At 41.6% G+C, this 23819-nt stretch overlaps 1 protein-coding gene across 10 annotated transcripts in view; it reads right to left on the bottom strand.

Moving 5' to 3' along the window:
- The window catches only part of GNB1L (G protein subunit beta 1 like), a 52660-nt gene extending 39607 nt beyond the window's left edge, over positions 1–13053 (bottom strand). For 4 of the 10 annotated variants that reach the window (XM_034790779.1, XM_034790776.1, XM_034790781.1 and 1 more), the window contains exon 1: positions 12884–13036. The gene's annotated coding sequence lies outside the window, so the exon portion shown is untranslated. Of the gene's footprint in view, positions 1–12883 lie in introns of all 10 variants that reach the window. The other 6 variants (XM_034790782.1, XM_034790777.1, XM_034790784.1 and 3 more) reach the window with 4 other exon arrangements.
- Positions 13054–23819: the final 10766 nt, after the last annotated feature.

Below are 23819 nucleotides of genomic sequence, written 5' to 3'. Positions count from 1 at the left end.
TTTACACCATCAGGAGCCTGATTCTGAGAGCTGCTGTGCACCCACAACTCCCAATGAAGTCAGTGGTTTTAAAGTTTCAGCACTTCTCAGTAACGGGTCCGATGTCAGATTTTTTTCTTCAAGGACCCACTCACAGTCCATTCTATTCCACAGCAGCTTTCCCACTGACTGCTAAAGGTGCACCCTCCACAGTTGCTGGAAGAACTAAGAAGGGAACAAAGCAGACAAAGCATAAAAATCATCAACAAGACCAGATAGAAGAAACATTACATTGCATTAAAGTAGTTACCAGAAATTAGGACTTCTCTAAAATATTCTCAACAGGCTAGATTGCACCTTGAGACTCAGCCCTGTGTCCGGGCAGCAGGTAGCTACACCACTGAAGGAGGAACACCAGGAAGAAACTGACTTGGAGAGCCACACTGCTCCTTCCCTGCTCCCTTCTTGTTCGGGAGGAGAGTAAGTTTGGGTGAAGCTTACTCCTTATTCCTAGCCAGCACCTCAGGCCAGCACATAGAGGGGAGCCCATTTCCTGCCCCCTTCCCGCTTCTCAGGGTGGTGGTGGTGGAAATATTAAGCATGCAGGTTTTATGGTCCCTCCTTTCCCTCCAAAGCATTCAAAAGCAGCCATGGCATGGGGTCAAGAGGGGAGATGGTGGAATGGGACATAGGAGGGCACACTTACTTCCCACTACTCCCCTGGTAGGGCTAGAGACAAACTTGTCCAATGCTGGCATTACCATGGCACAGAAGAAGAATGCTATTTAAGAAGAAGGTACACTTCAAGTACCTAAGTACAATAACTCACATTTCATGGGTATGATAGAGATTTTCCTTACCTTTTTTAAATATAGGGTACATTTTAAATATTTAATTACATTTTGGAGCCATCTGGTTACACAGCATTTATGGCGTAAAAGATACCACAATTAAGTGTGTTGGTTTGTTATATAAATAGGGAACAGTAAAATAGAGGTAGGTTTTACCCCCATTATATTGATGGAGAAACAGTCCAAGAGAGATTAAATGTCTTGTTAAGGGCTCAAAAGTAGCTATTTTAGAATAGGAACTCCTGAGTTCTAATCCTAACACCCACTCCTGTGATTAGATCACTAGACTGTGCCTGTCTCTCACAGAAATGGTTTTTTTTTAAATTGTGGGAAGGCAGTGTTGTCTAGCGGTTAGAGGGGAAAAATAGTAGTCTGGAGGATACGAGTTCCTTTCCTTACTTGGCCACAGAGTTACTGTGTCCCCTCGCTTATGACTAGTCACTCAGGGAAACTGAGGTCTAGTGAGGCATGAAAATATCAAAGATCCTGAGGACTGAAGAACATATTTAATAGTTATGAAGCATTTCAGTTCACCTTTAAATGAAATTTCATCTAATAAATGGGCTCCACATGGACACAGGTGTCTGCCTGCATGCATCTTATTGGAAGGCCAGGGCTCAGTTCATTAATGTTGTAAATCACCTTGACGATTATATTAAAAATCTTGCATTTCTATATTGGAAAAATGAGTCATAATAACCTAACTCTTATTCATGAATACCATCCAAAATGTAGGAAATTATATACAACCCTTCCTTTGGCAAATGATTTAAATAACTGATCTGTCATAGAAAAAAGACAGATGATAAAACAGTTTAATTCTAGTGGCTCAATTGTGGTGCTAAATCACAGTTCAGGATAGAAGGTAGCAAGGATGCACAATGACCAGGAGCACACCATCGCCTACCTAAAGTAAGGGGGAAATCAGACATTGCACCATCCAGGGATAGGGTGCAGCGTGTGCCCTCCTAGAACAGGGTGGTTCTGCTAGTCAGTAAAGTGGAGCATGGCCCTGTCATCTCCCTCCCTATATGATGCAGCTAGCGTTGCTGCGGGAACTAGCTTAGAGCACAGCTTGCAATCTGTAAAACTCAAACGCTGCCACTGAACCAGGCTCCTGTGTGGGTGCACAAAGGTAGATGGGTGAGGAGGTTCCCTATATTCTCTCACCCCAACTTGTGCACCCCAGCAGGGATGGGCTGAACTATAACTCATTCTGAAAAATTCCTTACATTTGACAATAAACTAAAATATTTTGTAACCCACACACCTCCTGGGTGTGCAGTTCTGTCCCCTCTAGTGGCATCGAGACCACTTAGACATTAATGAGTCTGCTCTACAGCTAAGGGCCAGTTGGCTTTTAGCTCATACAGCAGAGGCTTATGCACTAAGCTACAGAGGTCCCAGGTTCGATCCCGCGTGCCGACAACGACTGGGGTCTGTCGGTGTTACAATTTCATGCAACAAAAAGAAAAAATAATCCATTTTAATCCACCCCCACCGCTTTGATAAACCATTTGGTCTCTCGTTTCACCTAAACAAGCATGGGTGCGTGACGGTTTACGGAGCTGTTTGAGCACCCAGTAAAGTGTACATGGTTGATTAAGCTCTACTACCCACTTTGTTTCTCAGCCATTGGGAACTAACAAGCAAAACAAAGTATGTTAAGCAGCACACTTCCAAGCTGGAATGGCGGCCACTTCTATGGTTAACACCAACAATCCCCAATAATAATAAAAAAAAAGGAATTTCATTAGCTTCACTTGTAGGGAGGGAGTGGGAGGAATGATGTGTCAAACTGCAGTCAAGGAAGTACATATGCCAACTGGAAAAACTGACTATAAACAGCTTTCTTACATAAACACAGAAGGAAGTAACCAACACCCTCAATTGTTCAGTAAGGAGTGGGGGGGTCTGTAAATGCAACTAGAAAAAACAAACAAAACTGAAACAATTCCTGAATATTCCTTCTGCGCATAATTATCCCCATATTCGTTGTTCTAATTCAACAAGGTGAAACTGCCAACAGGTGTTAGAATTTGAGGCACAAATGATAAAACTAAAAGACAAACGAAGTGCAAAGTCAAAATGGGCCAATCATAAAAAAAGAACAAATTTATGCTGGACTAAATTCTAGTAGGCAAGGCACATAAACGAGCATCAGGAAGACTGAGAAGGGAGCAGTGGGAAAGCTGGCTGATCTGGGGAGACTGCTATGCGGGCCCATTGCAATTTCCCTTGTGGATTATCTAAACGGGGAAAAGCCATGGTTTACAGTGGTAACATGCACACGCAGCCACCCAGACCAAATAACAGTCCCTGCTCACAGGTCTCTTAGCAGAAATAAAATCTCCAATGGAGCTACATCCAAAGGGGTGGTCAAAAAATAATTAGATAAGTTCATGGAAGATAGGGTCATCAATGGCTATTAGACAAGATGTCAGGGATGATTCTCATACTCTGGGTGTCCGTAAACCTCTGACTGCCAGAAGCCGGGACTGGATGACAGGGCATGGATCACTTGATAATTGTCCTGTTCTGTTTATTCCCTCTGAAGCATCTAACACCAGCCACTGTGGGAAGACAGGATACTGGGCGAGATGGACCACTGGTCTGACCCAGTATGGCCGTTCTTAAATTCTTATGGTCTCAAGCAGAGCTAATGTAAGGCAAATGTGATGCTACAAAACTACCTATGTCACTTAGCCTGCATCAGGCATATTTTGGCTCATTATGTTTTTAAAAAGTCACAATCTTCTAGTTATGGGGCTGGAACTTATCAGTGTTAATCAAAGAACAGTAGGGCAATATATCAGTATAAGTATATTCTGCCAACCCCTGATAATTAACAGATCGTAAAACTGACAGATAGTCCTGTAGGAGTCAGGATTTCTAATGCATTGGTAGCAGCAAGGTTATGTTACTCTTACGGTTTCTTATCAGGGTTTTAATTTCATTTGCTTTCTGCATCTACCTTCTAAATCTCTGACCAATCAGAAACAGAGCAGATGTCAGTCAGCATAAAGAAAGAAACAGTAGACAAAAATGTGTCAAACTGATTTTGAATTTTTTTAAATAATAATTAAAAGCACACAGAGCTAAGTGCTCATACCACATCAGGCTTCCTATTTGGGACAAAGCTTCATCACTCTTTATCCCATTTCCCAGTCATGCCAAAAAGTTACCTTTGCTTTCCCAAGGACAACAGTGACTTATTGTGACACAACTTGTCAGTTTGTGCACTCAGATGGCTGTGGTGGCAGTAAAGAGCAGAGACACAGGTATGTCCCTTGACACTATACGTGTAATATTTGATAGTAAAACTTAGGAGTTTCTTAGGTATATATTCTAAAATATAGAAAATAAAATGTTTAAGAGCTATGTGCAGAGGCAACTTTGTGATAAATCAATCTCTCTTCCATTTTAAATTCAAGCTCATCTCTGTCTATAAGGTGCTACACAGTTCTGTCCCAGCTTAAGTCTCACTTCTAGCTATCACCTATTCTCCCACTTATATCCATGCTCAGCCAATTCAGCTCACCTTGTTGCTCCCCTGCTCTCCTTTGGCCATAGGCATGCCCATGCCTTTTTTCATGCTGCACACTATACCCGGCACACCCTCACTGACCCTGTAAAGTATATAACCACAGTCTCCCACTTCAAATCCCCCCCTCACAATGTAGTTATTTTGGTCAACCTGGCCTTCACCCTGCTTTCACTCTGGACACTACTTCCTCCTCCCCCATTTTAATAAGTTAAAATGCATATATAACAACAAGCATACCTCACAATCTTTCTCTGATCTAATTCATGCATTCCCTTACCCTCTCCCTTTCTTTGTCATCCATCCTTGCTGTGTTGTCTAGTCCAGCACTCTATTCTCCCACCTCTACTCACACTGTATAGTACTTTATTCCACAAATAGTCCCATTGATTTCAGATGGCAGAATCTGGCCCTGTAAAACATCATCCACATCTATGACACAGAATAAAAAATAATGTTCACAGAACTGATGTGTTTGCATAATTCCTCTTTCCACACCCCTCAAATGATCAAATCTTCTGCTGTTCAAATTCCATTCTTGATGATGGAAACTTGCATTTGAAGGAAAGGCAGGTAGAATTTTCTGACTAACTGGACCAGCTGAGCTATGTTTCTGTGCATGCGCTACAGTATCTTTTCTGGAGCACACCTACTAACCAGAGAGGACACTGAGCAATTGATAGTTTTGACAGCCAGAAGTGAATCTGGTGATAAATTATCAGGTTTAAAGAAATAATAAAGCAGAATCCAGCTGTGAATTTGTTGGATGAGAATCCCAGCATCTCCCATATTATCTCATACACATTTCAATTTATGGGAAGAAAATAGAGTAAAGGGAGTGTCTCCACCCTTTCTCATGCAGACCATAAAATAGATTTATTACCTCTGTTATATTCTGTGTTTTCTCCTGAGGAAAAAGTATGGGAAGTGGTGGAACAAGTTTTTTTTTTTTTTTTTAAACAATTGGGATTTTCTTTATGATGAACACAAAGGCAAATTTTGAACCCTGTTTATATCATAAGGCCCTCCTATTTAATACTGTAGTCAGGGTTTCTCAACCTTTTTGACCGGTGCCTTCCTAAACTGTATCAAGGAGATCTCAGGGAGATCTCAGAGACCAGCGCTGGTTAGGGTGACCAGACACCAAGGAGCCTATATAAGAAAAAGACCCAAAAATCGGGACTGTCCCTATAAAATCGGGACATCTGGTCACCCTAACGCTCGTCCATGGACCAGTTGTTGAGAAACACTGCACTAGTCACACTTTCTACCTTCTTAAATCTTATAGCACGGCCTTTACATTTCAGTGGGGAAATCTACAACTATTCCAGCTGTCTGAATGTGGAAAGTTTTCCCTGAGATTCCTATCTGGTAAATGTTTAGAGTAGAATTCAACCCCCACCACATAATATCAAAGGTTTGTGGCTGCTATTGAAAAATTGTGGAGTAACTCTCATACTGAGAGCATTGGTCTACATTCCTCCTCAGATAATTCCGGTTCAGCTTCACCTCCCATTGCACAGGTGCTCAGGAGAAGGTCTATAAGGGTATGTCTATACTTACGCACTGGTTCGGCGGCAGGCAATCGAACTTCTGGGTTCGATTTATCGCGTCTTGTCTGGATGCGATAAATCGAACCCGGAAGTGCTCGCCGTCGACTCCGGTAATCCTGCTCGGCGAGAGGAGTACGCGGAGTCGACGGGGGAGCCTGCCTGCCGCGTCTGGACCGCGGTAAGTTCGAACTAAGGTACGTCGACTTCAGCTACGTTATTCACATAGCTGAAGTTGCGTACCTTAGTTCGAATTGGGGGTTTAGTGTAGACCAGGCCTAAGGGAATATCTATCCTGCAAATAGACACCGGTGACTGGCCCATGCCAGCTGACTAGGGCTTGTGGGGCTCGAGCTAAGGGGCTGTTTAATTGCAGTGTAGATGTGAGACCCTCCCACTTTGCAGTGTCATATGTCTACACTGAAATTAAACAGCCCCTTAGCCTGAGCCCTGCAAACTGGAGTCAGCTGGTACAGGCTGGCCATGGGTTTTTAATTGCAGTGTAGACATTCTTAAGTAGCCACTCTTAGGGTAAGAGTAAGGAGAAAATGTATTTAGAAAGGTTGGGCTCTACACTCAGAGATTGTAGGAATGGGTTGAACCTCAGCTGGGAATTTTTTCCTGTGTATTTTTTTCTCTGATTGTAAAAATCACCTTCTGACTGTTAAGAATAAATCATGAGAAAGAGAGTTGGCTTTTCCCCCCGCTTCCTCTGAGCCTTTCCACTAGCTTATAATCTGACATTATCATTCTATTTTGGGCGTATCAAAGCTTCTATCAATACTCTAAGTCCTACCATGCTGAGTGACATGCTTACAGCACAGGTTGTCCGTCAACCGAGCGATAAAAGAATTCATTCCTGCAGCGTAGATGAGATTGAATCATGTTTTAAGTATGTTTCTGAACCATGCTGCAGCCTGGATTTTTGTTCAGTTTGGGAACACAGTTAACAAGGCCCCTCTACACTGCAAGGGTAATATACTTTTTTAACCATGTCAGAAACTACCCTTTTGTTACTGGGTCTCCTTACTCAGTAGGATTTGCAGTGTACATAGAACCTACATGTCCAATTTTTTACAACTTGGTTCATCTAGCAACTGCAGTTTAATGGGTCATATTTTCTCCAGAAGGCAGACCTATACTAGCTTCACGAAGCTCTTCGGAAGAATTCCTTTATACATCAATTCTTTATAGAAAGTCATATACGATTACCACCCAGTTAAGTTAAGCAATACTGAATAGAGTCATCATAAGAAGCACATAATCAAAATGCATCATAACAGGACTTCTCAACAAGGCTTTTTGTGAAGAAAAAAAAATTTTTTCAGGAGAAAAAAAGAGGGATTTTATTCATGTTTTGAACTGTTATGTCTGAAGTACTTACATGAATATAACATATTTGGAAGTTTTTTGATATTAGAAATATTAGGTTTTGAGATCATTTAGGATGACCTCATTCATGGCTTTCACATGTGTAAATAATACAGCTATCAGAAACACAAATTAGTAAAACTTTTCTACCATACCATCATGTGCATGTTATTTCAAAGTGTGTGTGTGTGTGTGTATATATACATACACAGAGTAAAATTATATATACACATACTCATTCACACCACCACCATTTGAAAATAGGTTTGTTTGTTTTTTTTAGCTATTGTAATAACATGATTGATTCGGATTTCAGAAGTGGAACAAAGTATTACATGAGCTATATCACAGTGGCAATCTACAGCAGTTACATGGTATATGACAAAAGCCTCAAGGGTCTACTTTTTGTCACATTCCAGTGTGCCAATACTAAACTCAAAGGAAGTTTTTCTTCAGCTCTTAGCTGTGGCAAAAATTGAACAGCTTTTCATGGATTTATTTTATTCTGATTGTTTTGTGATCACTTTTACTGCTCCATAGAGACCAATAATTTTGAAATTGCTCAGCATTTAAAATGAGGAGTCCTTGTGGCACCTTAGAGACTAATACATTTATTTGGGCATAAGCTTTTGTGGGCTAAAACCCACTTCAGCAGGTGCATGGAGTGGGTTTTAGCCCACGAAAGCTTATGCCCAAATAAATTTGTTAGTCTCTAAGGTGCCACAAGGACTCCTTCGTTTTTGCTGATACAAACTAACACGGCTGCCACTCTGAAACCTGTCAGCAATTACAGTGGTTTTCGAGCCATTGCAATTTTAAACTCTTCATTTGTAGTACCAAATACATTTTAATGGGTCAAACTTTAATATTTAAAAAATGATCCATAAATCCACCTACATACATTTTCTGACCCAGAATGCTATTACTGCCATTTAAGTTAAACTACCTTTTCTCTTTTAATATACACACATTTTACTTAGGTTCAAAGTTGTGCAAATTGCAACACGACAGCATAATAACTCAAAAGCAAAAAGTTCAAGCTTTGATTTGTCAGCATTAAAGTTTCTTTTAACACTGGCAAAATACATGCATCTTGGAAAAAGGGAATTGTGAGTATTGTTTTCATTGGCTTTTGTGGAGAAACTAGTTACAACTGACTGGTTCACAGTTCTTACTATTCCAGGGGAAGCTGGGTTTATGGAGAATTAGTATTCAAGTTAAAATATAAAAGGCATGTGAACACAAGACATGTTATAGCCAGATAATACTGCATGGTACAAAGCAGGAAATTTGTTGACTAGGAATGTAAGAACACATAAAGGACATTGGTGAAGGGTTGGGCTGCAAAATGTAATCTGTAATACTTTAAAATGCAATTATGACCAGGGAAGTAATTATGAGGCAAAAATGACATCGTCTTCTTCAGTGTATTAGCTCCCAATGCATATTAAGACTTCAGTCTTGTGATTTTAATGTCAAAAACCAGTTTTGACTCCTATTAGAACTGCAGAGCCATGAGAGACTGGGAGCTAGCTTCTATTCTGTTGCATGCATTAACACCATTAACAGTTCTGACAGCAGAATCTTTATCACCGACATCCACAAACAAGCCAGAAGGAGCTGAACTTTTGTTTCCAGAATGATTTTGGTTATGAAAAAACATTTCCATGTAAACTGAGCTAATTTCATTAGGAGTCATTAATAGACAATACAAGTACTACGAGACATCATTTTCAATAATTACAATTAAAAATTCTTGCAAAGAGTGTCCTTTTCAGTCTAAATAACTTAGGCCCACATACTTCCCCTAGTGTGCAGTGCAGGAGAGAAAAAAACAGGGTAGACCCATTCAGAGAGGGCAAGCGACTAAGTAAGATGGTGTGGGATCCACGAAAGTATTCAGACATCTAAACCCCAGACTCAGGCACCCAAGCCCCTGTGTTAGGCACCTAAGTCCCAGTTGTAGCTCCACTGCAAGCCACAAAACTCTCACCAAACCCTCTAGGCACCTCCCAGGTCAGTGCCCTAACGACAGGTCTATAGAATCATTCTCTCTGGACCAATGACTGTTCCACTGTGGACAAATACTTAAATAGAGCATCCACCTGGAAGGGAGGAAAACCCTCGTCTAGTCCCCCTGCTCCATCAACTATCATTATTCATCCACAGTGGACCAGCTTCAACAGGAGATTCTAGAAATTATAAGATATGCCCCTCCACCTCCGTCTGTCTTGTGTGGATTGAGGTAGGTGCCTAATTCATTCCTGCAAGAAACACCTTAGGCACCTAAGCTGCCTGATTCCAGGCAGTGGGTGGCTGTTTGTGGATCACCAAGCTACAAACCTTCCTGCAACCTGAACTTAAGCTTCTATCTCCAAGAAAGGGGAGGGGCTTAGCACACACCCCTCTCCTTAGCATCTCTTATTGGCTATCTTAGGCGGCTCCCCACCTAGTGGGCTTGCTTCTGAGGATCCCATTCTTAGATGCCTTTCTCTCCCCATTCATTGCATTGGGAGCCTAGGTGCCTAACTCGACCTTGGGGATCACAGTGTGTTCCTGAATTTTCTAGCTGCCTAAAGGTTAGGTGCCATGATGCTCACCATTGCAACGCCTAAGTCCCTTTGTGGATCCTTCTTAGTTACATTGCTCTCTCTGACTGGATTCATGGAAGAAGTTAATAGGGTTGGGATTTGGGGGGTGGGGCGGAATAGAGGTGAGACAGGAACAAGCTGAGGTAAAAAGCCTGTTCCTCCAACACTGCAAGCCGCTCTTCAAGAAATCTTGCAGAGAGGGAATTCTGACTGAGAATATAGGGCAACAGAGGCTGGGATCTCTTTTGGGCCATACATCCTGCCCATTTTGCACCCTGCTAATCCCATGAATGAGAGCATCGGAAGAAGAATATGTGGAATCACAGACTTTAAACTTTTGTATACAAGGGGATAATACAGGCTATTTTTTAATGAAATAAAAATATCACCTATTCTCATTGAGACAAATAGATACAAAGAAAAGCACCTAAATTTCAGATATGGGTACCTAAATATCAAATCTAAATTCTGCATCTGTGTGCTCAAATTGGTAGGCAGGCCCATGAAATGACTTTACATTTCTATGTGATAATCTAAATGCTCATGCATGGTGTAGTCGTTTGTAGACTGGGCCTTACCTACTTTATGCATGCTCTTGTAGCATATTGCTCGGTTGCTGTAGAATCAGGCAGCCAGTAGAGGGAGCAAAAGTAAATAAAGCATTGTCAAAATTGTGACAATATCAATGAGGCTCCTAATGAGGAAGTACAGCAAAGCCACTTGGTTTGCATTACATAAAAGCAGATGAGGGAAAACATTCTTTACCAAATGGAAGATGACAAATCTAGCAAGAAAAGAGTATTTTCCAGCTTCTGAGAGGGATTAGTAACACGTAGTAAAAGTCTCTGGGTTAAATTCAATCCTGGTGTAACGAGGGGCAATTCCACTGACTGGAGTTGGGCCTGGGCTAAATTTGATACTAAAAAGCTATAATGTACAAAATATAATAATACTTTTTATGTTTGTAAATGCTTTTCATTTGAAGATCTCTAAATACTTTATAAATTAGTACTGTATTACTATTGCAATTTTCCACATGGGGAAATTGAGGCTAACAGAAGGTAAATTACATGCCCAAGGTCACAAAGTAAATTAGTAGCAGAGCTGGGTACAGAACCCAAGAGATTACATTCCGTGTCCCACCTTGCTATAGCCAGTAGACCACACTCTTCCTCAAGCTGAAATGTCCCTTTATGGATAGGAAAATCCACCTACGTCATCAAACTTAGTCTTTAAAACCTGACAAAATACTCATTCTTGTTGGTCATAAAATAAATGCACAGAGATTACTATAGAACTGTAAAATTCAGTACACTAAAATTATAAGATATTACATTTCTTTTTAGTATTTATGACTCACTGATATTAAAAAACTAATGTGATATATTCTAAACTCAAGGCACAAGGCATTAGCATCACAAATGCCATCTGCTAGAAGAAAAAATCATTACACAGGGGCTCTCCAAAGATGCTCTTTCCTCCAAATACCCACAACAACAACTCTGGAATACTTAAAAGCAACAGTTTAACTGTAATTACAAAGACTTGGATGGTAATCAAAATATTATTTTACTCTAGTATTGTCCTAGGGTGACCAGATGTCCGGATTTTATAGGGACAGTCCTGATATTTGGGGCTTTTTCTTATATAGGCTCCTATTACCTCCACCCCCATCCCAATTTTTCACATTTGCTGTCTGGTCACCCTATATTGTCCTTATATAGGACAAAGATACTAGGCCTCTCACAAACATTTGTCCTGTGAAGTATTTCCCCATCTCCAGTTACTTTTCCTCTAGTTCAAAATTCTGAGCATCTCTGTCAATATTATTAACTAAAAAAATAATATGAAACAAATTAAATGTGACTATCTGTAGGGATACATTAAGGCAGGATCTAAACCATACAATCAGAGAGAGGGAACCTAGAGGGAACACAGTCAAAAATGGAGTAGCAGACGACAGCCCAATGTCCATCTCACTGCTGCCAGCTTGTTGTCTCTTATGGAAGGAAGCTCAGAGGCTCCAGATTAGGAAAAAAACTAGAATCCAACCACAGGGAGACAGGAGTGGGAGGGAAAATCCATGATATTATCTGAGGAGGTGGTGTGAGACATGGTTCTTAAATATTGAGTCCTGATTTCATTTAGCTTTTAATTAATCTCTGATGGTACAATTGTGTAACAAGTTACTGTTATTTAATATTTGTATTGCAATAGTGTCTAAAGGCCCCACTCTGCATCAGGGCCTTTGTGCAAAGCATTAGGTGCCGTGCAAAGATCCTGACCCTGCTCCAAAGGGCTTATATATTAAACATATGTACAGTCAATGTGTTGCCTTGAGGCAGGGCTGCTAGACAGGAAGTCCCACAGATTTCATTCCTGGCTCTTCCACTGACCAGCTGTGTGACTTTCTGCCAGTTGCTTCACCTCTCAGTGCCTCAGTCTCCCCATTTGTAAATTGGAGATAACCGTTTCACTGGGGTGTTGTGACAATTAAATAAGTCAAGCCTGAAAAGCAACCTCCATATATTGATTCCCCCAGTAACAGTGACACAGGGCCCTTCAACCCCTCTCCCAGCACAGAGGTCCCCCAAGTGGCAGCACCGCACAGTCCCTCTTCCCCTCAGAGGTGATAGCAACCCAGCACCCCCATATATTGCATAGGAGTCCCCCCACCAGCAACATGGATCCTCTCATCCCTACCACTGACAGCAACACGGACCCCTCACCTGCACTGTGTCCCCCCATAATGAAAGGGATCCCTCGCCCCCATGGAGCCCCCCCATAGCGGCACAGATCTCCTGCCCCCACAGGGCTCCCCCCATAGTGACACGGACCCCTCGCCCCCACAGAGCCCCTCCTATAACGAGACGGACCCCTCACCCCCAAAGGGTCCCCCCATAGCGACACGGACCCCTCGGCCCCACAGGGTCCGCCCCAGAGTCACAAGATAGTAACGTGGCTGCAGGACCCCTCTCGCCCCGTGGCAGCACTGACCCGGCTCCCCAGGTGCTCCCCGAGCCCAGAGACAGCGGACACACTGTGCAGGCTCCTCACCAGGCTGCCTGGCCGTGGAGGGGGCAGTGGCATCCCTTCGCTGCCTGGGGTGATTAGAGAGGGGGAGGGGGAGGAGAACGAAATGGATCGGTCACTCGGCGTTCTACTAGCTACACCTAAAGATTCAAAGGGAGACCAGACAGAGGCAGCAGAGCGTCGAGCCGCATGATGCGATGGGCGGTCGATACCGGCCGGGATAGGCAATCACGTGACGCGCTAGGCCCCTCGTCCCCAGGACTGAGATCGGCTTTCTCTTGGGGAGAGAGGTGGGCATGCGCCGTGTGACCTGTGTGACGGGCACGGTGGCGCGAGCGGGAGGGAGTGGCGGGGCGGTGGGCCCTGCTCTGAGGGAACCCGGATGATGACACCCAGCAGCCCCCCAGGGCGGGGGAGAGCGCGAGCGTCACCCGGGTCCCGCTCCTGGCCCAGGGCCCGGTGCTGTACAGACGGAACCCGCCCCTGGTTCCTGCCCCAAGGCGCTTCCTGGGGGTGGAGGGCAGGCTCCGCCCCCTGGAGCGGGGGGGGGGGGATGTGGTACTCTCTGCAGCAGCCTTGGGGTACACGTTAGGGCGCCGTCGTCCTTGTTTTTTTGTCAGGGCCAAGTTTCTTGGTCAAGGTCCAGACTCCTGAGAAAATAGTAAAAAAAAAGTAAATGAAGATTTTGGGGTGTGTTCAAAAGCGTCTGGGTTTGGCCCAGGGTCTCCCTCTTGACTCCCCCTGCGTTGGGGAATAGATAAGTTATGTCAGTGTCATTTACAACAAGCAGAAGGGAGTTTTGGGGGGAGGAAGAGATTCCTTGTGTCTCCAACAACCTGCCACCCTAAGTTTTACCTCTTACGGTTTATAGCCCAATGTGTGGATCATCACCTCATACCCCTAGCAATGCTATTTCTTCCACGTGGCTGAGAGGGCTGAAGGTAAATAAAACTGCTTAAAATCCAGTGAGGAAGTTAGTTATCCATTAGCACGTGGTAAGAGGAAAGCTTGATTTTCCCCACTTTCTGTAGAAATAAAGACATGAGCTCCCGCCAAAGATACCAAAGTAAAACAAACAGTTTTTCAGGCACTCATAGGGATGAATATTAGTAGTTGGCAGTATCATTAGCGGATAGTGTAGTTGGTGGGAAAAGCTTCGTTTTGTGGTCCTCTGCGTTGTTTCCTTTTACAAACCAAATTCACTCCAACATCTAAAGTAAATAAACTAACCGTTTGAGAACAATAAGGTTATCCTAGGCCAAGGTGAGGAAATAAGGGCTGTGTGCAGCTGCTTGTTGCTTCTGCACAAAGCAGCCTGCGCAGGGTTTTTCAAAAGTGTCTAGTGATTTTTTGGATGCCCCGTTTGAAAGACTCAGAACAGACCCAATGTTTCAGAAAGAGCTGAGCACCTGCCTTCTGAAAATTAGGCTTCTTTAAGGTATCTGAAGTTGGATACCCTAAATCACTTTTACAAAAACAACAAGGAGTCTGGTGGCACCTTAAAGACTAACAGATTTATTTGGGCATGAGCTTTCGTGAGTAAAAACCTCACTTCTTCGGATGCATAGCTTTCGTGAGTAAAAACCTCACTTCTTCGGATGCATCCGAAGAAGTGAGGTTTTTACTCACGAAAGCTCATGCCCAAATAAATCTGTTAGTCTTTAAGGTGCCACCAGACTCCTTGTTGTTTTTGTAGATACAGACTAACACGGCTACCCCCTGATACTAAATCACTTTTGAAACTCTTGGCTACAGTTTTTCCAGGTCTGATTTTTCAAACCAGCTTCCCAATTTGGAGTTTGCACATAATTTTGTGGGCAGTCAGCTTTCAAAATCTGTTACTCTGTGACATTACATTTTAATCAGTCACTGATGGCTCAAAATACACAAGCAACCACTACACTCAGGATAGTTTTCTAGAGCTATATAGCTTATGGTCAAGAATTATAAAATAAATAATACCTAGCACTCATATAGTGCTTTGCTGACAATCATCTCTTACATCATCCCTGTAAATAGTAGAATCACAATTTTACAAAGAGGAAAATTGAGGCAAAAGAAGTGAAGTGGCTTGACCTAAACAACGGAAGGAATCACTATCAAAGAGAGAATTAGCACTCTGGATTAGCTGACTCCTTTTCATGGACTCAGGATAATTAGACCACACAGACGGTCGAGGTCTCAGAAAGCTTGATTGAGAGGTCATTTTAAAAGTACTTATATCACAGTGATGGTCACAATAGAAAGCCCTGAAGTAGACGGAATTCAGAGTACTGTACACTCCATTTAAGGGACATTGCCAAAGTTATTAGACCAAGAATTAACCTACCAAGACAGACAACTTCATAAATGTTTTAATAAATCTGCAACTATTCTCTTCTAAAGGTCTGTCTAGTAGTGGGATTGTTAAAGATTCTTTGTTCTGTTAATTCTGCATTGTGCACATGCAGATATTTTATTCTTTAAGTCCTTGCTGATGCCTGGTCACAACACTGACTGGTTGGCCAGTTCACAGCATTTAGTTAATCCTTGATGTCCTTCATGGATGAGGATTAGGATTTCTCCTTTCATTTTGTTTGGAATTATGATGCAATTGCCTGTAACCATGAGTCCATTTGACTCAATTGTCCACGCACTGCAGAGTAGTCTCTTGTCTCCTCCTTAGTGTCCTTTTGATACGTTGGCCAGCTGCCTTCCTGAAGTTTCATGTCTGTCAAGGTTGTTTTTGTTGCTGGTGTAGTCTCTCATATTTAGCAATTGGGTTAAATGACATTAAACGTAGCAATAGACTTTGGCATCTTGGTACTTGATCCAGGTCTCTTCTGTTGATGAGGGTTACAAGCGATTTCTGATCTGTTAGTGTAAATGAAGCCAGTCCACACAAAGATCTGAAAAAGTTCTCACATGCCCATAAGCTTGCCTGGCACTCCTTTTCAATCTGTGAATATCATTTTTCTGCTTCTATGGGTGTGCTAGAGCAAAATGCGACTGGCTTCCACTGAGAGCCATGTAGTTGCAATAATACCCAACCTAGGCCATAGCTGCTTTATCCTGTCCTGACCATTGTAGGTTTGTTCTTAATTTGGCCCCCAGAGCCAAGATGTGTTGGGCTTTAACAGTTCATTCAGTGTAGAAAGGTCTTGTAGGAGCCAACCAAGGTAATTTACCATCCCCAGTATATGTGTTGGTTCTGGTACATTAGTTGGTGCATTCAGTTCTCTAATTGCTTTTACTTTCTTGCAGTTAAATATGGAATCAATCCTATTTGCTGTCTGTCCCAAAAATTCAATTTGAGGTAGACAGAAAATGCATTTTTCCTTATTTACCTTCAGTCCAGACTGACTGACTAGGCTTAGGAATTTTGTCCATGAAAACTACAGCTTCATTTATGTTCATCAACAGTTCTGCCATCTTTCTCTGGAAAATTTCAGGTGCCCTGGTAATCCCAGAAAGTAATATTCAAAAGCAAAATCTCCCAAAGGATGTGATAAATGTAGTTAATTTAGCACTTTCTTTGGATAAAGGAATTTGCCAGAATTTGCTCAAGGCATCCAACTTGAAGAATAATATAGCTACTTTCACTTTGGGGAGGAAGTCATCCAGTGTTGGGAGGATATATTTTTCTCTCACAACTGCTTCATTAAGTCTTTTAAGATCCACACATTTTTATTTTTCCATTTTTCTTTATAGCTGGTATCATTGGCACATACCATGCTGTTGGCTCAGAGATTTTCTTGATTATGCCAATCCACTCCATCCTTTTTAACTTAGTTTCCACTATATAAAGTAACGGGCTAGGAACCCTGTGAGTTGTGTCTATAGTAAATGGTTCAGCATTGTCTCTTAAGATTATTTGTACTGAATCTCCTTTCAAAAATCCAATATCACCTTCTGTTTGCAACTGTTGTTACTTTTTTCCTTCTGTTTCTGTTCTTAGTTTACTCCTGACACCATGTCATGTACTTCTGTACCAGATGTGGACTGGTCACAGAGCTTGCTTATACACTCCAGCTGTGTTCATCATAAGATTCTTTAATTCTTTGCCAGGTATGGCAGAGATTCCTTTAAATAAGGACAGGTTTCAGAGTAGCAGCCGTGTTAGTCTGTATCCGCAAAAAGAAGAACAGGAGTACTTGTGGCACCTTAGAGACTAACAAATTTGTTAGTCTCTAAGGTGCCACAAGTACTCCTGTTCTTCTTTAAATAAGGAGTTTTACAGTGTCACCTAGTGGTCAAACAGTGTAGTACAGTTTAGCATTCAGTTCTCTTCAATGCTGCTCATATCTACCATACAGGGTTTTAATGAATAAAATTTTACCTTTTATAGCAATTTTCATCTCAAAACACTACAAAACTGCATACCTACAGCACACTGTAATGCAGCCACCTCTAGACTGAACAGCAGCAGCTAGGAGAATAACTTGCAGTGTGGGAAGGGAAATTTTGGCCATGTACACTGGGGCAAACTCCCCTGTTATAAGAAATGTAGTGGACTCTTTAATATCCAAGGATAGCAAAGAGGTCTTTGATTTAAAGTTTACTATAAAAGATCTACATGTAATGACCTGGATGGAACTCATTTGATCTCTCTTGGAAAGATGAAGGGCCAAGGTGCTGCTGTTGGAATTTAACTTTATCATTCCAAGCAATTTACATATTTCAGATTGGTCCTCATGTAACAAACTGTGACCACATACACCAAGATACCACCATCCTAACCAAGGATAGAACATGGAACCGTTAGCACCAAAAGCAGGGATTCCTTTACCTGTGAGTCTGAAGTAAGACCTGTTATAGCCAGCAACTAGATGGAGACTTAACTGCATGCATTTAGCAAGTCTTTTACATACAAGTTATTCCTGAAAGTTTTTCTGATACTTTACCAAATTCAGTTAGTGTGGACTGTGAACTAACCCTGCCTCTTCACTGTTCTTGCTGCTGTAAGTTACCAGGAACTCTGTTAGCTGATTGATTCACTCAGGGTTTCTTTGTAATTTTTGTTACTTCTAAATAAAAGAGGTAATTTGCCTCTTATGTGAGGCTGCCACCCATCATAATTTTTGTGAAATAATTTCAATTTTATGTAGGCCTTTAATGGCACGACCATTAAGCTAACTGTCACAAAACAATCCAGTCCAGTACAACTGCTATTAGTCATTCATTTACCAACATTGTCTTGCAGAACAAACTACTTAAAGTGACAAGTTGACTGCTGAGGCAGAGAGCAATTAGCATCAGTTTTGTTAAAACAGTAATTAATGAGCAGGTAGGATAGCTCAACATATTGGGCAATAATTAAATGACCAGACTAGTAAATTGAAATTCTGCTGTTATATCAGCAATACTGTATGTGGGACTGTAATTGAACTCAGGGTTTCTAGTGACATTCTGAGCTATATTCCCAAAGCAGCTGTAGTGGCAGTGAAGACGGTTCAGAACCCAAGCTAAGTCCATTGCTCCATAGTAGACAGTTGTGGAGAAAGGCATACTGTCTCTCCCCTCCCCACCCCCCCAGAAAGTGGGAGTGTCTCATGTCACTCTCCAAATGCATTTAGGCTCTCTTGAGGAGGGACACTTCCAGCCTTCTCGACCAGGGGGATGGTTGCTATGATGCAAGGCCCAGTGAAGGGCAAAATGGGACAGATCCTCAGGGCTGCAACAGAGAATAAAAAGGGAAGAAACCCCGATTCATTTGTTTATGACACCAGATCACAGAGGTGAAAACAACACCCTTGTTTTATGTAGCATTTAAGGGGTAGATTCTCAGCTAGTGTGACTTGCTATAGTTCCACTGAGGTTCAGATGAGGATCTACCCCATAATCTGTATTCTTATAATTATGCTTTGTATTTCAATACAGTTTATCTAAGGATCTCAGCTTTGAAAGCTAGCAAGACTGTCCTGGCAGATAAGCACTACTCTATCCTGGTTATAGAGGGGCAAACAAAGGCCTACAGGGTGGGAGCCACAGAGATACTTTGTCATCTAACTCTCAGGTTTAGGCATCTAAGTCCCAGTGTTGACTTCACTGTAATCCACAAAATTCTCACTGAACCCTGTAGGAACCTACATTCACTTGGCCCCTAAGCTTCTGCTTCTGCCTATGCACACTGCTGCTTCACTCTAGCCATCTAGGTGCCTGCTTACCATCTAAACCCCAGAGCAATACATAAAGCAGGGAAAGACAGGTGTTCGGTCACCCAAGTCACATACAGGGCCCAATTTGATAGGCAGCATCTGAGCGTGCCTACTGGATAGGGTCCCATTCAAAATCTGCCAGAGGTCAAGGTGCCCACCTTATAACTTTTATCCCAGTGATTAGAGCACTAGCGTGAGATTTGGGAGACCCAGGTTCAATTGCCCCACCTTTGTGCCAGAGCAGGGGAGAAGGGAGAACCCTGTTCAAATCCTATCTCTCAGGAGCATGTCCTAACCACTGAACTATGGATATTCTGATGTTGCCTCCCACAATCTCTCCTGTTGAAACTGCTGCACACTGGATAAATAATGGCAAAGTGGCTAGAGCAAGTGGACTGGACCCAAGGTGTCCCACACAAGTGCCCTAATCACTGGTCTACAGAGTCATTCTCTCTCTCCCGCAGCCCAGTGGTTGTTCCACTGTGGATAAACACTTAAATAGTCATTGGGAAGAGGAGGAGGCTGGTAATGTTTTCTATTCTAGTTGGGTGTGATAAGACCCTATCACTCTGGTATTCTGATCCAGGAATCTTCAGTCCTCAGTCCAACTACTACAGCACCTTCTAAAACATATTTACATGATTAAGCAACCTCACAGACACTAGTGACCTTCTGTATTTCTCATCATGAACAATTTGCTAAATACAGACAATATCCTCAGCTTTGTACAATGCACAAATAGGATTAATGTATTATTGTCTTAATTCATATCACTTTAGAATAAAGTAAGAGACTTAAAACTGCAATTTGTTGCTATAAAATTTATGTATTATAAAACCAAATGGTAACTATATCCTGAAGTTTTTCATTCATTAAAAAAATAGTGTATTAGAATATGATGCAGTTAATATTCCCTACAATCTCCTTGAAAATTTAAGCATTCCCTTTCACAGCACAAAGTTAATGAGTTGTGTGGCAAGATAGTGTGATTAGTGGAGCTCTTGAATGGAAGAATTCAATTAATTAAGCATGAAATAATGTAAGCAAGAAATTATTGCAGTTGGATGCAATTTGTAAGTTAAAGTTCCATTATGTTACAAGTTTTTACATGATCATGAATAAGAGACCCCAAAACTAGCTGGATTCAAAATTTTGAAAAACCATACATACATCGTAGACAAAATTGCGCCTATAATATTAATATTAAATGTTTACTGTGAGCAATGTTCAGCGTCTGAGGCATCAGTCCTGCATTGGGTCCCATTTTATGTATTCCTGATATCAGGCCTTAATTTGGATTTTCCATAAACAGAAACCTGGGTATGCTTTGCACAGAAATATCCCCTCTAGTTTTTTTAGTGATAAGACTTTAGTCAAATAAACCCTCCAATCTATTATCTTCCAAATAAACACTCTATTGTGGATAGTCCCCAGCTTCTTAGGTAAAGCGTTAGGTTTCAAATCCAAAAGACACACTGTGTCCTTTTAATAATTTAATAGTGGAAAACCTTTATTTGCCCATGCCTGTGGTGTTATGGAGGTTTTCAAGGATTCTAGGTTTAGGTTTCGGGATTAGGTGAAACTAGAGTTCCTTAAACCTCTTTAGAGGTTTGGGATTAGGCCTACATAAGGCCTAATACAGCCTTTCTGTGCAAAGCTAAATTAAACAGTAAGAATAGTTGTTGCACACTGAGTCACAGGTGTTTGGCAGAATACCAGAAAACATAAAGGAACCACTGGAAGAATCATGAAGGCAAAGCCATAGAAACATGAGCATTAGATAAGTACTGGAGTATCGCTTGCAACTGTGGGGTCTTTCAGAATGTGCTTCAAAGTGATTTTAAGGCTGGATATCGTTTTTATGGGTGGCTCTAGCATGAATCTGAGTAAATTGAAGATCTATTGTGCAAATGGATCGAGGGTTTTTATTTGGGTATCACATTTGGGTAATTGCTGCCTGTTTTATAGCAAATGTATATTAAAGTTTGTCAAGCAGCTGATATCACATAAATTGTACTCTTTCTCTGAAGCATGCACAGCCTTGACAGCATGTACTAGTTCATAAGCAGAGGGACACAACAGATTTCTGCTTATGAGAACATCAGCAGGTCTGATTCGGCAGTCAGAGACACTTGATTTATTAACAATTAATTGGAAGAAAAAGTTTAGTAGTATAAGCACTAGGGTTAATAAACCTAGACTCCCTGGCCTTGTCGATACTGGGGATTATCAGCAATTTGCCCACTAACCTTGTCTGCACTGGAAATATTTCTCACCATTGCCACCACCAGTTCAGCTCCACCACTGGCAAAGTTAGTGCAGACAGGGCAGTCAGTCAGAGACTGAGACAAGTAGATATCACTAAGGTGAATAAGAGCAGCTCACTCACAGCAGTTTATACTCTATTCAGATTTCAAAGCAGAGGTTCAGTGAGATTCAGGAGCATGATTCTGTGGATGTCATATACCAGAACTCTAATGACCTTGACACTGGTTCAATATAGGCAGTGAACTGAGACTACAGTGTCATTTCTGTCCTTATATGATAACCACTTTTAATCACTAACCAACTCAAACCAAAGGTGATAGATTGGTAAAAGGCTACAGAGCCTATGAGTCAGTCAGCTTCTCCCCCCCACAAAAAAACCAACAACCCTTCATTTTGAATGTATTTCCCCCCCTCCCCCAAACAAATTGGTGGTGAAAAATAGTGATTCTCTCTCAACACAATTAGAAGTATGATCTAAAGTAGTGCTGCATTTCATAGCAATCAATTGTGAAAGAGAGAGGCAAGTGATATGCGACAGTTTTGTTTTGTCATTCTGTGATTGTACAGGTTCTCAGGAAAGGAGTTAAAGGGGTAAAAAAGAGTTCCAAGAGGATACATGTGCTTTCTTATTTTGACTACACTGGGCCTCAATTCAGCAAAGCATTGAAGCACATGGAATCAATGGTAAGTAAATAAGAGCAAAAAGATAAGCACTTGCTAAGTGCTGAATAGGGACAGGCTGTTGAATTGGGGGCTTAAATTGTTATACCTGTTTAAATAATGAATGTCAAGTTAAAAAAAAGAAAACATGGTGGGTAGGATGTACAAATTTATCTCATTTTTCATTGTAAAAATGTCTGTTATTCAGAAAAATCAACTATCCCTCAAAATTACCCGTTGTTGGCAATTTTTTATCAATGCTTGCACATCTCTTAACTATTATTTGCAAGTTTTTGATAAATAATTCACTCAGATGCATCCCGTATTTTAGGTTCGGCCTCCACACAAATAAATAAGGAGAAACAAAAAAGCAAGACTATTTTCCAAATAATACATCCTCTCAAATTGAAAAGATTTAACATAACAATATAAAATATTATTTATGGCATGGGAGCTGCCCTGGGCTTGACTTTTAGATGTAAGTTCTTCAAATAAAAGAATTCTCCCCCCCCCCCCTTCATGGGTGTGTAAGGAAGGACAGAGGAAAATATTATCAACTATCCGGTCAAGGCCATAATCATAAAATAAAGAATACCAGAATAATGAAAATGAAAGTATTAGGAACCAAGGGAGGCTGAGTGGGAGTCCTGTTTCATACATGACTGCTCTACTCTTGAAAAGAAAAAAAAAAGTATATAAAATCACCTCAACCTTAAATTAGATGGTTATTTGAGCTTGAATAACAATCCTGTGTCAAATATGCAGCTGGTTCCACTGGAGTCTATGTTACAAAACCACAACATTCTGAGTCCTAATCTCAGTAAGATAAAACAATACTGGTGCGTTGCTCTGAGTCAGCACTTCGAAAGCAACCTTTGAAAATAGCAACACAGTTAGTTCTCAGAGCTGCTGTTTATACAGCTTTGGAAAACGGGGCCCCACCTTTCTTTGTTGGAAACATGCTGTAACATTTAGAATTGGTTTTTCTGCATGGCGGAAGGTCTCCCTGTCTAGTATTAGCCAAGTCGATTGAAGTTGGTAGGGACTTGGGCTTTCCTCCCCCTCCCCAACCATGCTTCAAAACAACAACAAAAAATCTAGTCGGAAATCTGAAGTGTCCCCAGCATAAAAATTACATTAGCCCCTGGAGCTTAGCGAGAATTCAAAATAAAGGGACGGGCAAAAGAGGGGGGGGGGGGGAGAAATCAGAAAATCCAAAGCAGAAATGAAGACTCCATCAGCTCAAATTAAAGTGATATGCAGGGGAGTCATTTGCGATGAGGTAAGGGGAACATTTGGTCCCCCCCAACTTTTCATACATTTATATACAGTACTCCATTTCTTCCATGCTTCCCGCCCCGGATTTTGCATGATATAATCACATGTAACATTCTATATACTGACAAATCTAACCCCCTCCCCGCCCCGAATTTTTCAGAAATGACACCCCCAGTGATAAGTAACTTCCCTGTGTATGAATTCAAAAGTATTAAAGCCAGCACAGTGACACTGCCTTGCCTTGAGGGTCTGAATCAGCTCTCTCGGACATGGGTGTAAACAGTTTAAAAACCCCATTGAAATCAGTAGCATCGCACCATTTTAATCGGTCCTTTGGTTTTGGAATGACCTTGTATTGGTGGTGATCATGTACCTGTTTGTTTTTTGTGGCAGTGGGGAAGATGGCAAGATAAACATTACAATGTTATGGTAAAAATGTTTTTGTTTAAATGTACTTTTAGGGGCTCCTCCATATTATTGGCAGCTCCCTGACGATCCGCTCACAGCCTTAGCCAAGTACTGAAGTCATGGCTGCCATCTTTCAGATAGAGAAAGAA

The sequence above is a fragment of the Trachemys scripta genome, chromosome 15, assembly GCF_013100865.1.
Source record: "Trachemys scripta elegans isolate TJP31775 chromosome 15, CAS_Tse_1.0, whole genome shotgun sequence".
Taxonomy (NCBI): domain Eukaryota; kingdom Metazoa; phylum Chordata; order Testudines; family Emydidae; genus Trachemys; species Trachemys scripta.
This window is presented reverse-complemented; position numbering and strand designations above follow the sequence as displayed.